The sequence below is a fragment of the Ambystoma mexicanum genome, chromosome 2p (genome assembly GCF_040938575.1).
Source record: "Ambystoma mexicanum isolate Mex_15411 chromosome 2p, UKY_AmexF1_1, whole genome shotgun sequence".
Lineage (NCBI taxonomy): Eukaryota > Metazoa > Chordata > Amphibia > Caudata > Ambystomatidae > Ambystoma > Ambystoma mexicanum.
Genome location: NC_090923.1, coordinates 1,302,813,295 through 1,302,829,328, shown reverse-complemented (window position 1 = coordinate 1,302,829,328; position 16,034 = coordinate 1,302,813,295). Strand labels below are relative to the sequence as shown.

At 44.2% G+C, this 16,034-nt stretch overlaps 1 protein-coding gene and 1 long non-coding RNA gene across 5 annotated transcripts in view; one reads left to right on the top strand and one right to left on the bottom strand.

The window, feature by feature from the left end:
• Window positions 1-2,234: 2,234 nt before the first annotated feature.
• On the bottom strand, window positions 2,235-12,927 carry LOC138567442 (uncharacterized). 3 transcript variants are annotated; one of them, XR_011302206.1, is made up of 3 exons: window positions 12,837-12,927; window positions 9,721-12,698; window positions 2,235-9,618 (listed from the first exon to the last, which is right to left on the bottom strand). It is a non-coding gene; the product is annotated as an uncharacterized lncRNA (long non-coding RNA). The 3 variants fall into 3 exon arrangements; XR_011302207.1 differs by having other exon boundaries at window positions 2,235-10,984; window positions 12,565-12,698; XR_011302205.1 differs by having other exon boundaries at window positions 2,235-12,698.
• A 41-nt stretch (window positions 12,928-12,968) lies between these two features.
• CCZ1 (CCZ1 homolog, vacuolar protein trafficking and biogenesis associated) overlaps window positions 12,969-16,034 on the top strand; it is a 732,451-nt gene continuing 729,385 nt past the window's right edge. Inside the window, exon 1 of one of the 2 annotated variants that reach the window (XM_069645641.1) lies at window positions 12,969-13,087. The gene's annotated coding sequence lies outside the window, so the exon portion shown is untranslated. The other variant, XM_069645642.1, reaches the window with a different exon arrangement.

Here is a 16,034-nt window from a genome sequence, read left to right as displayed (position 1 = left end):
TCTCAAGAAATCCCATAAGTAGACAACAAATTGATGATCACACGTAAAGGAAAAATAGCAATTGGAAAATAAAAAGGGAACACTCACGTAGAGGGATGTACCTTAGAGACATGCAAATTGGCAACACAGCATTGATAATAACCAGGACGATGACTGGCAAAATAGCTCTGAATTAAAACGTGCACCCATGGAAGTTAATCAATAAGAAAAGGTCAAAGATTAATACTGCACATGGAAGGCAACATATCACCCGCAATGGGAGTTTTTTCAAAGAATCAAAATTTCCAAAATCGTCGGAATCATCAGTCCCAAATCATGCAACTGATCCGGTGGGTCAAACACTATCCGGTGGGGACTGAGAACACTCATGAGAAAATGCTGAAGTGAGGCTGAACCCAAACAAGATCTCATTAAGAGACACAGAGGGACAAAATCCCGAACTGAGATAACCCAGTGGGGCAACTCAAACGAGACCGACATCTGGATGAGTACATTCATCAATAAATATCAAACTGTCCAAACACTTAGGGTCTGATTCTGAAGCACATGGTAAATAAGGAAAGTTTCTAGTTTCTGCTGAAGGACACTTTTCCATGAAGCAAAGGATTCTAAGCCAAATAGTGTGGAGGTAAAAAAAAAAAAAATATATATATATATATATATATATATATATATATATCAAATCCTACACTCATGCAAAGTTGTGTTTTTTTGCAATAGCAACAGCTCGGCCAACCCCCTCCTGCGTTAACGGCTGTCGACTGTATTCTGAAGCCAGAGCACCCTTTCTGCAGAAGCCAAAAGGTGTTCATTAATGGCACCATGTAAGGTGCTGAAGGTTAAACATAAAAAGACTCCATGATGGGAGGCTTATTTCTGTATTTTGTAGCTATGCAAATAAGAAATGTGGTCTTCCATCACGAAATGGCACGTTTGCTATTTTACATGATCCTCAAAAACAGCCCGGTCCTTGCCTCCTTGACAAAACGATCCAGACTCTGCAGCACAGGTTTTTCAGCCAAGTAAAGAGGTGGCCTTCACGAATGTCCCACACCATTTGTTGCAACCACCTGGGAATGTGGGGGCCGATTTTCAGGGTGGAGCATGTCAGATGTCCACGCCTCTTTGCTGAGACGATTAGATTTAGGCCCTTAATGTGTATAAAGCATGTAATCAATACTAGAAGTGTATTCACATAGATCAAAGTGGTTAGTCTCCACTAATATGTGTTCATGATCAAGAAAGCACCCACACCATGAAATTGGCATCATAATGTACCCAAATCAAATACAATCAGGCTGGGAGCATAGGGAATACACTGAAGTGAATACTGACTGAAGCTAGGAAGTGAGGCTGCACAGTTGGGGCCAGATTCTGAGGCGCATGCAAGAAGAAGAATGTGTTCTTTCATGAAGGAAGAACACTTTTCTTAAAATTATCATATTCTAACAAAGAAAATGTGGTGCAGGGACACAAAAGCCTCTCCTTTTGTATGTGCCCGATTTATGTCCAACAACGGCCCTGATAACAACATGCAATCGCAAGGCAGCGACTGAGGGATTCTCCTGGCAGAGCCCTACTTTTACATGTTAAAAAAACAGGAGACTGCTGCTAATGTCAATAGTACCCTTCCCCCCCCACAAGAGATTTGAGCAGATGATTTTGTTGCAGCAAAGCACCACTTCTCCTACAATGTTTCCGCGCACTTAAATAGGAGCACTGGAAGGATGAATGTGCTTTCCACACGCCTTTTATCACAGGCTCAGAATCGGACCCTCAGTATTTCATAGTTATGACACCAATTGGCAGCACCTATGACAAAGTTGTGCACATTTTCTTTATGAAGTTATCCCTTTTTCATGCTTTGTTACTGCCAGACGCAGCACCAGTTTAATGCCCTAAAATAAGTGAACACAATCCACCAGCCTTAGATCCTCTCCATTGCAATCAGACCTATATACCCATCACTTCCACTGCAGCCTCCTCCATCAGCGGCCAATGAGAAGGATCACAGCTACAACGTGGGAAGTTCATGACAATTGCACGCTCAACCTAGAAGGCAGACTATGCCAGTCAAGTTCTCTTCTTTCCAAATATACTGCACATGCATTGCATTTTAAGTAAAGTCAAAAGCCAACCTATCTCAATAGTACATTCATAATCATCCACTAATAATGCAACCCAAGAGTATAAGAGGTATTGTATTGTCAGAATGATGCAACACGACACATTGAGAAAGCCTTTGAGGTGGGTATTTTTTATTGTAAACATACATCTTCCATATTACATGGTTGAATTGGTTATTCAATATTTGCTCCCGTTTGAACAAGTAAAAACTTTCCAAGATGGCCACCATATTTACAAACTCCCAACTTCGCCCTCCAATTAGCCAAGGGAGGGGGCTGAGCAGCCTCTTCAAGCTTTTCCAGCAGCTGACACTATGTAGGAGCTGGACAGAACAAGGTATCCTGACACACCAAATTAATGGTTTGATTGTGGTATTTGCAGGTGGGGGCTAACTCCACCGTAGCTGGGGTCTAGGTACCACTTCCGAGAGGCAGGGATAGAATTCTGCATGCACAGGGAATGAAAGAAGTGAACTGTCAGGTGTGTTTCTTCAGGCCCATGCATCACCCTCACTTCATGATCCTTTGTAATGGTCTTGACCCTTTCTGCAATGACAGGCTGTGTCTGAAACGATGAACCAGGGTAGCAATCCCTGCCACAATTAGTTTTCATCTGAATACATGTAACCAGGTCACACTCCCACTGACCATATGCCCCAGCGCCGATTAGACACAAGGCTACCTTCACCCAGGTCATGTATAATGAACACCCAATTCCTTCGATGCCACCAGAAGTAACAGCAGTCCTGGCTTTCAAGTGAACAAGGTATTACATGCTGGAACTGTAAGATCCACAATGCTAATTAGGTAAAAAGCAAAATTGCAAGAAAAAGAAAGCAAAATGCAGTTGCCAAAAGTGACTGAAAGCATCACATCCCAAGTCAAAAAGGAAGATCTTCCTGGAATCATTCTGGAGTGATTGTATCCTACAGTCATCCAGGGCTAGTTCAGAGAGATCATACAAAACCATCCTGAAGTATGTGCATAAGCCGAAATATTTAAATGAGATAACTCGAAGTAGTTCAGGATGCATTCTGATTACTTCCAGTGATCATCTTCTTGCATTAATCCAGGATGACCCTGTGACAACTTCAGGATGGGTTTGGAATTGTGAATGCAGACTGAGGAGTTATTTCAGGTTGCTTCCAAACAATTTAGGCAAAGGGGTTTGATTCATTGTGTGTAAGATGGATGGTATTACTATAGAGCAAGTCTAGTTAGACTCATGGATAACGTGTACTGGAAAAGGGAATTTGCAGCAGTCACTTTCCATCTTTGCTTTCTTTTCCTGAAGCACTCAAATGTCATTCACTAAGTTCACTGATTTAGCATACAACACTACAAATCCAGCCCACAGGGCCACAAACCAACCTGTAAACTCACCAATGTCAGTTCTCACCTCTAGCTAACATGGCATCACACCCAATAAACTCCCACAATTACAAATCACTGCACTAAAATACACACATTGTGGCCTAAACAGAATCTGCTCAAGGTCTACCTGCATGACAAGACTGCTGATCACTTTACCCAATATCACTATGAACAGATAGCAATTAGGTTTGACCATCACCACAGCCAAGTAAACACTAGCTGACCACCAACAGAAATCAGTAGCACAAAAACATGTACCATTCACAAGTTGGGCACCAACCTACAAATTCACCAGATCTACACACAGCAGCACTTGCAGCTTCAGTTTCACAGAGCAGCACGTGAGCTACAATTACTTTGTCGATTAGTAGCAACCTAACTCGGTTGTGGGGATGTTCTAAATACATTGTTTAAGACCATAATCTGAATGATTGAGCAGGTGTGTGTGTGAGAACGTGTAGGTGTCACTTACTGTCCATACAGGCATGACGTCATACTGTAACAAGGGCACTGTTGCGAAGAAGTGGTGATAGCGTGTAGCAGACAATAGATGTTACTTTATAGTCCAATATTTTGTAGTTGTTGCAGTTCCCAAAGATGTAGCTGCGCAACATTACACAGAGACATCTGCTAATTTACTGCTGCGTCTTTCAATTGTCCAGGTGCGCAACAGAGGAGAGTTCTGAGGAAGGAACGAAGAACACTAGCCATCCCTGCCAAAAGACTTCAGTTTTTCCAGCTTTTGTGAATAGCCATTAATGTTTTGGAATAGTCCGTTTTTCACTGCATCTTCTTCTTGTACTTTAGTTCAGTCCAGATTCCAACATTGGCCGCTTTTTCTCCTCTACCTTTTTTAAAGCCTTAATTAGTCCCTCTGCATCACAATAGGTTTTCATTATTTCGTCAAATGTTTTCTGTGTCTTAATGCCGGTTTCTTGGCTGCGACTATGAAAAAAGCAAGTTGAAAGTTCATAATGTGACGATCAATACAACAAACCTTTTGCTTGAGTTGCAACACTGTAAGTAACTCACCTTAAGCACGCTCCCACCCGTCCCTTGGATTTTTTCTTATTCTTCCTCTCCTTGGCACTTTCCTTCCCTCCCCAAGCAGCTACCCACAACTCAGTGTAGCTGCACAAAACTTTGGCCTGGACTACAGTCCCTCAGAGTTCAATCCATTGCACTTTGCCAATAACATAAGAAATCAGTAGATCATCTATACGAGAGTTATTCTAGAGGAAAGATGCTGTAAAATAGTGGTGGGCATTGTGCATCACTCATCTGCATGTGTGAAAAAGGGAAATGCTGCTGCATGGGCACATCAGATGTACCTTCCTTCCCCAAACATCAAATAGATTAATTGCTTACCTGATGAAAAGCAGGACTGCCTTGAAATCCTTTTCTTCACGCATTTCTCTTCTACTTCAATAAAGAACCCCCCCCCCCCATTAGCCATTTACAATTAACTTCACCCCTTCAAATACACAGACAACTGCCGGAATCAAAGAAAAGCAAAGTGCGATGATTTGAGTGATTGCCTAAAAGAAGAAATAAAAAGTAAATTTAGTATGCACCAAGTATTTGTGAACACTGTCTGTACCCAAAACCATTCATTTACATTGGGCTCGCTATGGCTGTTCCTGCCTTTGTCCCGCTTTGTGAGTGAAGCATCTCCTGTTGCTTGGTAACTTCCTCCAAGACTTTCACCCATTGTGGCTTCAACTAGTTGCACCTGCTCGCTAAACATTTTGGTGAGTGTTCGAGAGGCAATACGTTTTTCATTGCAGAGCTCTTGTACCTAAAATTCTGCAGCGTCATTGTGTGTGTGACCTTTTTTAAAAAAAAAATTAAAAAAACACAAGCACTCGTTTCAGTTTCTTAAATGCACATATCAACTAGAGAGAGATCCAGCTTGCATACAGCAACATGTACAGGAAATGATAGGGACCAGAAATAGGAGGGTATGCTGCAAAAGAACCCATGACCAAAGGGGGAACAAAAAGTAAATCATTACACCTTTGCTAATATGAGCCAGGCACTATCCTCCATAAGGGTCAGAAGTCTCCACCGTCCCCATAAGCATCACTACTGAGTCATAAATGATGCACTACAGCTGAACTAGTGCAGCGCTCATAGCAGTGGAAAAACTCTGCAAAAAAGTAAAATCAAGCCATGGGTAAATATTGCAGAGGCATGGTTGCTCACACACGCACCACAGCCCGATACATGTAGATAATTTTTTAGAGGGTCGGGTGCACCCATTTTAGGAAGGCATGGACCTATTCATGTGGAACATTGGAGTAGCAACAGCATTAAAGCCAGAGAGGGGCCGGCAGTAGGAGCGTTTATCCCTAATCATTGTGTGGCACTAAAAAGGGGAAAGGGATGGAGTCATCCCACAAACAAAAAAGGGGCCTCTGTATGCTGAACAGCTAGGGTGCCTTGAAGCAGTGGCCTTCAAACTGGGGGGCCCAAAGGATGCCCAGCAGTGGGGTGGGGATTGAAGGATTATGGTGACGGTTTAGAAAACATGTGCATTAAAATAAGCATTGGTGGGAGAGTCAAACTATATTTTACTCAATTGGGGGGTGGGATCTCAGCATAAAAAGGCTTGAAGACCTTAATGGAATAAAGTGACCGCCACTTTCAGCTAGCAAAGCAATTAACAGCACTCCTCACACCCAGGTCAGAAAACTGCTACCATGCCATTCCTCCAATACATAAGGCTGCTGAAAAATACAGTGGCTCCACATCCAACGAGATGAACTGGTCCCATCAGAGACAAAAACCACCATCAACATAAAAAAGCATTCACCCCAGATCATCATAAACAGTGATCAAAAAAGATTTTTCAAAGTTAATGACAGTGATCACTAGCCCTAGCAGGCATTCAATAAAGTTGACAGGCAAACTTCTTCAACTAACTGCTGAGGTGAAGTGGTTGGAAAAAACAAACCGTCCGAGAACCTCATCAATATATACAATATGTGCCAGAAGTATAACTAGAACATGCAGTAATCATGTGTGCCTGAAACTTATTTATATATATTAAATCATGTAGCTATTTACCCAAAGTGTTGAACAAACTAAACGTGGATGGATGAGAGCACGAGTCATGAAGGGAAATAGAACACTGTCCCCCACACCTATAGGCTGGCACAACTAGTCCTACTGTGAACTGAAAAAGCAATGGAAAACGGGGGTAAACAAGCCCTCAAGAGGTATGGTGTAAAAAAACTCTGCCTCACGGATTTGGCATCCGTAACTTAATATTCAAAAGCATTACAATAAAGTCTTCGAATGCCAGACAGTTAGCTTTTTATGGGGGGCAGCTTTACCCAACCTTGTGCTTTGACCTTGAACTTCAGATAACCAGTCCTGTACACTACACAATACACACATCCCAAACTGATGCAATCTTCCCCAGCTTGAACAGGGTGGGGCCGCTCCCCTTTAATGCAAATTCAGTTGGATAATTAATGGATGCCACTTTTTTTTGTTGACTGGTGTTCAATGGCTTAAGTGAAAGCAACGATTAGGTTGCAAGCATTGTTAAGAAATAATTAGATGGGGGCATCTGTTCACTGTTGGTTAGAGGAGCCTTTTTCTCTTCCTTCTTAATGAGAGCTTGGATGGCTAATATCTTCCCACAAGCCACACATCAACAATGCCCACACAAGGGAAATATATGCCAGCGGGCGTCTGCACCGGCATTGAGCTGTCTGGGCAATTTAGTGAAAGTTACAAGCACTATGCTCTTTATATACACATTCTCGCAGGGGTACGACACTGCAATGTTCTTAAGCAGATGACCGAGTCACATCTTGAGTATCGCTGGGCCCGTGTGACTCTTTCCTTCACAGGTTTGTTTAGTACATCAAGCTTCCGCCGTTCAAGCCCACGCGTGTACTGTACCCTAGGGACCAAGCAGTGTCCAAGTGCTCTTCCAAACTAGCAATCAAAATATCTTTTTTTAGGTTTTTTGCCTTTTTCTATTTGAAAGAAAAACACTTTCTGGATAAGAAGATAGAGCAGTGGTCTAAGCGTTTTTGACCCTGAGGCCCCCTAAAACCTGGCATGGGCCCCCCTTTACACACGACTAAAATATTCGTTACGAACAGTTATCGCCCGCTGGTGTACAATGGTGCCCAAAAAGGGGGGTGTGTGCGCCACACACCAAACTCTTTCAAAATCATTGTACAACTCAAATTAGAAGACAAATATATGTAAACACAGCATTTAGAAAGTTTCTGCTAGAGGACTGGACTAAAAGTAGTGTTGGATATTTATTTCCTACAGTAACGTCTGACATGTAACAATGTGTTTAAGTACAACAACTTGAGTACCATCAATGCAGTCACTTGCAAGTTGGACAGTGGCGTACTGGAGAACTAGTGTGAAGGGTGGGCCTGTCTTTCAGCAGGCAGCCTCTCACTATTGGGTTCAATTTTTGCAATAGCCAACCACAGGTTTCTTTCCCGCTTTGACCAATATTTAGTCTTTACGTCTCGAAGTGCTGAGAATCCAATCTCGCAAAAGTATGAGGTGCTGAAATTTAACAGTACATTGACTGCACATTTGGATACAGTTGGAAACTTCATTTTGCCAAAATCCACCCAAAGACAATTTTTGAAACGGCTCTCCAGTAGGTGTCACTTTGAAGCTCCAATAGTTCCTCCTGTAGGTATATTGGCAGGTGGGCGTCTACATCTGCTATTAAAGGCTGAACCACTCATGTTACAATTGTCTCCGCAAAGTACTGCGATACCGAGATGGTTTCCTATTGGTTCAGCAACAAATAAAAGATCATACGTCTCCCCAAGAGCATCTGCTAATAGAAACGCATCGGAATGCAGACATCAAACAACCTCCTCCCAAGCTCCAGCTTCTTCTTGAATACTGATATTTTTGCGTTCATAGCCAATTATGTGGTTTCTGTGCCTTGCACGCAGAGGTTTAGAAAATTAGCTTTCCGAAGATGCCACCATAGTAAGCAGTACAAATCAGTGTGAATCAAGAGACTCTTCTTGCGCCTGGTCTAAACCCAGGAGAAAGTGTCATTTTCAGAGTTCCTAAACACGATTTAAAACGTTTCCCCTGGAGAGCCACTGGGCCTCCGTGTGAAACAAAGTAGCGTGCTCAGCTCCTATTTCTGCACATAATGTGGCAAACACACTGGCTCTTTTGGGGCATATCTTAATAAAATGTACAATCTTTACAACAGAAGTCAGCACCTCCAAGTATACACTCCCCATATTGTGCACTGGCTTTTAACCCAGCTCTAGCACACATTGAATGAGCACCATCCATGCAAATACCAGCACACGCATTCGACTTTAGGCAGTGGGAACTAAAGTAGTCAACAATGTCAAAGACTACAGATGCAGTTACTTGCCCTGAATTGGTTTACAAAATAAGAAATCTTCCAATATTTCTTTTCCATGGCAGTACCTCACATAAGCAATCAAATGTGCTTCTTTCGAAACGTCAGTGGCCTCATCCAACTTTAGGGCAAACTGACTTTTCAAGCGCGATATTGATTGTGTACATCAGAGGACAGGCCAGTGATGCAGCGGAAAATTGTGGTGTCGGACACAGGGATACTTTGCATTTCTCTGCTGCACCGGCACCATGCATTACTCGGTTGAAAGCGAGAATTGTTGGCAGAATTACTTTCTCAGCATCTGTAAAAGGCTCGTTTTTGCCCAGATAATGTAATAAGCTGCCAAAGCAGTTGCAGGTACTGAGGCCACATTTTTAACAGTGTCTTTTGCTTTTGTATGACTTGCAGCGGCCGTTCCAACAAATCCCTGGTCTTGCCAAATCGGCATGTTTTGTTTCCAACGGCCACCTTAATTATGTTGGCTTCCAGCTTGCTAATGTAGAGCCACAAACCATACATTCCAGTTTAACTTCTCCAGCACTGCGATGCATGTGAACCCTAAGTCCAAACAAGAGACATCCTTCTGTGTTTTTGAATTTGTCAGTTTCCACCTCTCCTCCTTTTCTTTTGAGATTCCTACCATCTTTGGGCACTAGCAAACGAGGCGATGTATATAACCAGGAGTGGTTATTTGTAGCTCTATTCAACACATTCTTTAGTCCAGTATTCTTATATCTGCAGATTATAAAACAAATAATTGTATCTTAGTGTACATTTCTGGAGTTGTTAGATATATCAATTTGTTTACATAGCTTGCAAAGCTAGGGTTGTCCCTACCTGGCATAGGTGCCCCACTGTGATTCTGTATAAAGGTCACGGGTCCAAGTTTTAAAGTGAAGGACTATCTGTGAATGTACCAAAGGTTCGTAGTGTCCAATGAAAAGAAAAAGGAAGAAAAGCGTCATACCTTAAACAGTCCAGCATCACTTGTGGTTACTCTTAGGGGTCAATCTCCCAGGTTCACAATTCTGTTTTTTTTTTTTTTTTTTTTTTTTTTAGTAAGCAGGACGTAATGCTGGGAAACCAGAGAGAGTAGACCGTGCACTGTAAATGCAACTCCCACATGAGACATGAATTCAGTACCGCCCCAAACTGGACATGACAAAGGAACAGCCTCAAAAATAGTTTTGAAATCCCTGATTGCGACTCCAACTATACCTTTAATATTGCCCCACGATCACCCACAGCAAAACAGTCATTTTTAAAAAAGGCATTCTTAACAGTCGGCAAGTCCTACTACAGATTTGTTATGGTGCCACTGCTGCTGGGGACTTTGTTGTCCCAGATGGGAGGACTGGTGTTCCTCCTGCAATTGAAAAAGTAGAATAGCAAAATTATATACATACCAGATTGACCAGTACCAATATTTGCGCACTATCTACTAGTCAGTGCACATCCTCCCCTGCACACAAAAGGGACTTAGGGTACAGGGTTCTACCGGAAAATCTCCAAAGTTCTGTGTAGGCCAGTCTACCCCAGCTGGCAGAGAGAACAGAGGTCAGAGCACATATCTAAAAACACGACTCCTACTCTGCCACAGAGACAAAAAATGATAGTGAGAGAGAAAGAGCATCAGCTAGTTATATTTCATCCTTTATTCCCTGCCTAGAATAGCTGAGCAGTCCAGCCTGCTGGCATTCCAATCATTCATCTACATATTATCTGACATGGTAGTGCTTAACCCACCGAGCTAATCGTAAACATATACTAACAGCCATTTAACTTTACTGCAGTTCAGTGATAGCGCTCAAGTAGCAGCAGACTCTGCTGTGGTGCCATGCGACACGAGGGCCCCTGGCTTCTCTGCAACATATGGTGCCCCATGCAGGAGAAGACTGGCACCCACAGCAGGAAGATATACAATCATTCCACTTTATCACTTCTATGGCAGTGGTGCACCCAAAGTACTGTTGGTAATGCAGGGATTTTAGTACATCAAGGGATGCAGATCGAGTAAATGGCTAGCAGGGTAGCTCAGCAGATTGACCGACCGTTGCCGAGACGTTATATATGCTTGCGTATTGTTTTGGTTAAATGCAACCTGAAACAACAAGAGAAATATGCAAAACTTGTTAAACAAATGACTTTTTGCAATTACTTATAAAAAAGGAAGTGCTATAAAATGCGTTTGGCCAAGGATGGGAAATGGGTTGGGGTATTTCTGCCTCTGTAGTGAAAACCAAAATTTGGCACCCATGAACTCAGTTTTATTTCTTAACTGCTGTCAAAACAAACGTTTATTTGTGATTAACCAGTTTGATATACATAACAGCTTTATAAATATAACCTGTGATGGACAAAAAGCAAGGGACACACAAATTATAGAGTATTGGTGCGGTGCACAAAAAATAAACCACACAAAAAAAAAATACATTGCAAAGAAAACTAGCGAACGCAAGTTTCAGCAGCGTTTGAGATGGGATATTACTATTTTCCTATGAAGTGTAAAATGCAGTTGAACAACGTGTCCAGAATGTAGAATGCCTGCTTTCGACAGTGATCTCCCCCAGCCCCATGCCCAGTGATGTTCATGGTCCACTGATTCCCATGGTGACCCTTTCAGGACAGAAGAAAACAAACGGGATGAGCAAACAGAGCCAGGAAATGGGCGAGTGACAGCCGGGGAAAGGAGCACGGCGAAGATTAGGTCACCAAGTCCCCAGCTTCTCTCTGTGAAGCTGAGGGCTTGGTAAAGCCTGGTCATGGCTGAGGCAGGCCAGGTACAGAGATCCGGCGAGACATCTGATGCAAGATCTCAGACCCAGGCAGAGCCATCCCATTGGCCAGAGAGGTGACGAGGCAAAGGGGCAGCCAAAGCAGGGGGCCAGTGTTATAAGATACCCAGCTCCCCCACGGCAGATTGCTGGGCTCCAACAATCTGGCACGGGGGTGGCAGATACCATACAACACCAGCAATGAGCGCTACAGTCCCTGCTCAGCTCATCTCCCCGTGGGCCCCAAGTTGGGGGCAAAGAGGTTTTATTGCTGTGATCCCCCCCCCCACCTCCCCACACATTCACCTTCGTGGGTTTAAAGGGGAGGGGGGGGTCAGGGGGAAGCAGAGGGACCAGCAAAGGCCTGAAATGCTTGCTTCCCAGCACCCCCTCCAACTGTGGAGAATGGGACAGTAGAGAAGCAGCATCCCTTAACAGACAAGACGACACTGGCAGCACCAGCAGGAAGCAACAACACAGCCTGGACACGTGATCAAAAAGCAGGATAGGCCACTTCCAGGGTGCATTTATTTCCCGTTTCGTGACCACGTCACACTGAGCATTTGCATGGAGAGTGAGTGGCTAGCCCTGCACATTTAAGTGAGGCAAAAAAACATTTTTGAAAGTATTTTCTCACCATCCAGATTGAAAAACAATACTAAATTATCTTGCTGGCAAGACTACTGCATTTTCACTTTATACATGAACATGCAGGGCCTAGTCAGTAAAACAACTCAGGAAAATGAAAGTCCTATACAGACAGCGTAAGCAATGCCCTGGGGAAATCAAGAAAGACATGTTATGGTACAAACAGACTCGGCAGGTACAGCTCAATGCACTGCCTGGCAACACCGAAGGGCAAAGTTAGGCACCCCTCCCTGCAATGTTCATATCAGAACCCACTCACCGCGTAAAGACAGTATAGTTACATGTCGTCGTAGAGCTAGCATCTGCCCTGATATTCCCTCTATGTTCACGGCACGGCCATAAACCACTTCCGTTTGGGGGCGGAGGGAGCCGGGGATAGGGGAACATGCCACCCTAGAAGACACACACAAATCCGCTGTTGCTGCCACCAAAACAGGAAAAACAGAACCTCCAGAAACTAAATATACTTGGGTCTGCGAAACACTTGGGAGATGTATAAGCGCCTTATAAATACACAAGAAAAAAAAATACCTGCCCGTACACAGCAAGCCGTACTCCTTCCTCCATGATTCTCTGCCTAAACACGTACACTTCCTACGTGCCAACGTCACTAGGACTTAACAGAACTACGTGCAATACGTCATGACGCCTTAAAGGTATTTTAGAAAGTATCGGCAAACCTTTAAACAAACACACAACGCTGTCGGGTCTCACAGGGACTTTAAATTCTTAATTGATAATATAAGGCCTCCTTTTACGAAATGCTCATGTCCTGATTGCAGGTGAGCCCCTTTGCAACCTCAGCAAATGCACGTTGAAGCTGTAATTCGTTGTATTGTACTTATCACATGTTGAAATGAAACATTGTAAGTTCGTGACTTTCTAAACATCTGGTTTTGAAATTATAGAGGGCAGTCTGTTGTTGTTGGTATCGTAGACAAAGTAGCTGCTCTGAATCTCATTTACGGTACGGTTCAGGCTCTGGAACGCACGCATTCGCAGTAACTGCTGTGCAGCTACTACATAGCTCTCAACCGTTTATGTCGCAAAGGCGGGTGAAAACCCCATATTTTAATTTTGGCGGGTGAGGGGCCCTTTGAAATGAATGGGCGAGCAGGGGGCGTGGCGGGTGAGTCTGCTGTGTACAAGGCGGGTGACACCCGCCAAAAGCGTGTGAGTTGAGAGCTATGCTACTACACAGACCCTGCTCTGGTGTAAGTGACCATATCATCTATACATATACAATTCCTCCGCTTGCTAATGATTGCAGACCTGTAGTACTGTCTCCAGTTTCAGTGCCTACTCTGAAAGTAATGCTTCCCCAGCACTAATGGCTGCAGATCCAGTACTTTCCGTGAGTGCTATGACCCGGTGGATAATAACTGCAGGCAAAGGGCCTCATTACACGGTAGGCGGTGCACCATGGCTCATGCCGGTAAAATACCGGCACCGCCTTGGCGGAAAGCGGATTTACCGCCCCATTCCAAGGTTGGAGGGGCGGTAAATCCCCCTTCCGCCATTGCCCTTCCCCATTCCTGCCCCATAGGGCTCTATGGGAATGGGGAAGGTGCTAATTACGGTGCCGTAATTGGCTCCGAGGTCCCTTAGCGGGTTGGATTTTAACGCCTGCAAAAAGCAGGCGTTAAATCCCCCAACCCGCAAAGGGACCTCGTAGTAAGGCGGTAGGGATTTACCGGTACCGGTATTTTACCGGTACCGGTAAATCCCTACCGCCATCCGTGTAATGAGGCCCAAAGTGTCTGTTCTAGGTCTAATGGCTGCAGACACAGAAACAACACCCCGATAAATAGCGCTAAGGGTGAAGGCCCATCAGATCCTCTGGCTGGAGCGAATGAGTGCAGACGCAATACCTGCTCTGGAGCTAATGACCTATGCTAAATGTCCTTTAACATTAACATCATCAGATACACCTGACGATATCTGCCTGGGACAAATAATTACAGAGTACCGGATCTGGGATACCGATTGTAGACACATTACCTGCTAATCCGTTTCCTATGACAGAATACCTGTCCTGGGGCTTATAAATGCATCCACAATACCTGCTCTGCACAGTACGTACTCTGGGGCTAACAATTTCAGTCACAGTATCTGGGATATTCAGCAGTGAGGACATTCCCTCTCCAAACAGGACAGGGCCACCGTTGCCTCCACCGCGTGACTCATGGAGCAGAGCAGAGTGAGCCGCAATATTCCTGCTCGCTCGCCTCTCCAGGACACAGCGATAGGACATATATCTTTGCTTCACTACCACCGGTGGTAGTAGCCGGAAAGTAGTTGCTAGTGTTCCTTTTTTTAGCAACTAGGACTTTGCATTTGATGATTTGATGATTTGAAGGCCCTCATTTATGAGAAAAGAAGAACTTTCAATCCCAGAATAAAAAGCTAATCGGGTATTTAACATAATACCTGCTCATGAGCAAATCTGGGGTTAATGACTGCAGAAACAGTAAAAACCCAATGCACCCTTTCCTTCTCGTGTGTCCTTTCCCATTCCTAACTCACCTCCGACACCTCGAACCACACTCTCTGAAATGAACAGTAGGGATAAACCATTGTGCTACGATTTTCAAAACCTATGTGGTGCAACTAATGGGATGCTCATTCACTTCACTTGTGCCAAAAAGGTGGTGAACCCTGCACACAGGACATTTAAATGTGTGCATCGTAGTTGCAAGAGGTGCTCTTTTCCCACAAAATGCACTACTGCGCAAGGCAAGGGTGTAAAGGGGGTTCTGGGCATTTTCAAGTAAATCCCGATTTTCAAAAGAGGTGCACATTTCAAAGCACAGGGAAAAAAAACATTTCCCTGTGCCTATTTGGAACAGGTGCAGGGGCATATACAATGTATGGGTGGGTCACTTATGATCCTCTCATGCAATGAGTGAGTGAATGTTGTGTGTGAATAAGCAAGTGAATGTAGCGTCAAATAATGTGTGTGGGTGTTTTTGTGCTGGGCCAGGGAGCTGATTTTGGCTGGTGAGGGCAGCACAGTAACAATGCCCTTTAAAAAAAAGAATTATTGGCATTTTCAACTGAATGAACACATGTAACCCCCCTCCCCATCCCTTCTCACCTCACCTTCTCCCCCCTTATCCCAACACATGTAACTAACAACAAACCCAGTCCTGTCCCCCTGATCCCCGAGTCCATAAACTATGTAGATGGCTCCCGGTCCCAAGTTTCTGTGAGTGGCCAGCTCTCTCGCCAGCCGTTGTACAGACCCTTGCACTGTATGAGAACACCCCCCCCATAGTCAGTGTCTCCCCTAGAAACTTCAGCCATATCTCCTCCCAGCTTCCTGTGAAAGCGCCCTCCCCAAATGGGGCGAGTGCTCACACCAGAAATCTCAATTTCCTCTGACACCATGCAGCCTGTGAGTTTCGCTACAGGTGCTGCAGGACTGTGTCCCAGTCTGAGAGAATCCTTTGGTGATCCCCTTGAATTGAATAAGTCACCCACTCCAGTGCCACAATGTTCCAGAATTTACTAACCCATTCGTGTTCTGTGGGGGCAGCTTTTTGTTTCCATTTGTGTGCCACCACAAGCGTTGTCGCCACTATCAGGATGATGTATGTCTTTCTTTGAGCTTTCGAGGGTAGATTTTCCAGAACCCTGCCCATTCCCAGGATGGCCAGCCGTGTGTTGTCTGGCATCTGACTCCCAAAAATACTGTTCATTGCTGCACATGTCATCTACCAGTAAGGG